Genomic DNA, 2,072 nt, shown 5'->3' on the forward strand with positions numbered 1-2,072 from the left:
CCCCACACTTGCTCCTGGGGAGAGCGGTGACAGACGTATGCAACCATGCTTCTCTCTCAGGCAGAGGAGATGCTAGGGCCAAGAGGATTTCGCTCCATGCGGGGATCATCCACCGTGCTGCGGAGACTCGCTCAGGCAAGCAGCAGCAGCATCCCCAAACCCAACTCTGGTTTCCCAACAAATGATGTGCTTTCCCAGGGGAGATGCCCAGGCAAAGACGCTTTCACTGTATGAGGGTTTCTCCCAACGCGATACTGGGCTCTGCAAGAAGCAGCAGCCCGCAGAACATTTCTCAGCGAATGCTGTGCTTTCGAAGAGGCTTTGGTTTGCAGTGAACAGCACTTCGCCGCTACTTCCTCAGCAAGGCTACAGTCGCATCAGGGAAGAAGAGCTGCGGGAGAGCTTGTGCCTCTTGGGCCTTGCTTTCCCGGGCTCCATGTTCGCGTCCTGTGATGGCCAGGTCTTTCTGGGGGTTGTTTCTCGAGTTCAGTGTAGGCGCCTGGTGGCAAGCCCCTGGCTCCACCACGGACAGGTGGCCAAGGAGCTGCTGTCTCCTTGGGACAAAGGCTCAGGACAGGCATGCTTTCTGCCCAGACTCCTTCCTCAGAGGGGAGCCCTTTCCCCTGCCCTAATCTTCCCCTCATGTTGCCTTAGCAGCCAAGCTTCCGTCGTTCTGCAGTGACAGACGTGTCCCTTTCCTTAAGGCTCTTTCCACAGGCGCCACCGCGCTTCTCTCTCAGGCACAGGGGATGCCCGGGCCAAGAGGATTTCGCTCCATGCGGGTTTATTACACCGTGCTGTGGAGAGTAGCTCCGGCAAGCAGCAGGCAGCATCGCACACACCCGACTCTGATTTCCCAAAGAATGCTGTGCTTTCCCAGAGGGGATGCCCTGGCAAAGAGGCTTTCGCTCTCTGCGGGTTTGTCCCATCTGCTGCGAGTACTAGTCTAAGGCAAGCCACAAAAGCAGCCCACAGATACGACACTGATTTCCCAGCGACTGCTATGCTTTCGCAGAGGTTTTCAGCTTGGCGCGAACAGCACTTCGCTGCTGCTTCCTCAGCAAGGCTTTGGTCGCTCGCTCTGTCGCGGCAGGGAAGAAGAGCCGCGGGAGAGCTGGTGCCTCTTGGCCTTCCTTTCAGGGCTCCAAGTTCGCGCCCGGGGTTCACCTTGGTAAGCCGAACTATGCATACACAGTCACAACCCTGCAGCAGCCTGCGTGGCCTAGCATGGCACTCTATGCCTATTACCATCTCCTGGCGTAGGTAAGGCTTTGCCTTTTGCTCTGGCGCTCAGGCGGACTCGGGGACTCGGCCAGTGACTTCACCACAGGAGAGAGGAGGCGAGAGGATCCCTGCAAACCGCCCGGGCTTTGGGTTGGGGAACTGTGGGGACTGTTTCCACTCATGCCCCGGCACACCCCCTGCCACCCACAATGCTGCCACATCTTGGTGGAAGGTGGCATCTGACTGCCCGTTTCTCCATGGGGTTGTTTCTGCGAGTTCCGGTTTTGGAACCTGGTGGCAAGCCCAAGTCTGCCCTTGGGACAGGTGGCCAAGGAGATGCTTTCGCCTTGGGTCCAGAGGCACAGGACAGGCCTGCCTTCTGCCCAAACTCCGTACTCAGAGTGGAGCACGCGCCCCTGCCCTAGTCGTCCCCTCATGTCTCCTTAGCAGGCAGGCTTCCATCTCTCCGCACAGGGAGCGGGTGACACTTGTCTTAACACCTGCCTGCTGTGCCTGCCAAGACAGGTTATCAGGCTTCCCAAGCGTTTCCCGAACCCTAGGCCAAGAACTCCTTCTCTTCCCCGGGGGTGACGTGCTGTTCCTTCCTCACACTTGCTCCTGGGGAGCGCGGTGACAGACGTGTGCAACCATGCTTCTCTCTCAGGCAGAGGAGATGCTAGGGCAAAGAGGATTTCGCTCCATGCGGGGATCATCCACCGTGCTGCGGAGACTCGCTCAGGCAAGCAGCAGCAGCATCCCCAAACCCAACTCTGGTTTCCCAACCAATGCTGTGCTTTCCCAGGGGAGATGCCCAGACAAAGAGGTTTCGCTGTATGAGGGTTTCTCCC

This window comes from Mustela lutreola, chromosome 8 (genome assembly GCF_030435805.1).
Source record: "Mustela lutreola isolate mMusLut2 chromosome 8, mMusLut2.pri, whole genome shotgun sequence".
NCBI lineage: Eukaryota > Metazoa > Chordata > Mammalia > Carnivora > Mustelidae > Mustela > Mustela lutreola.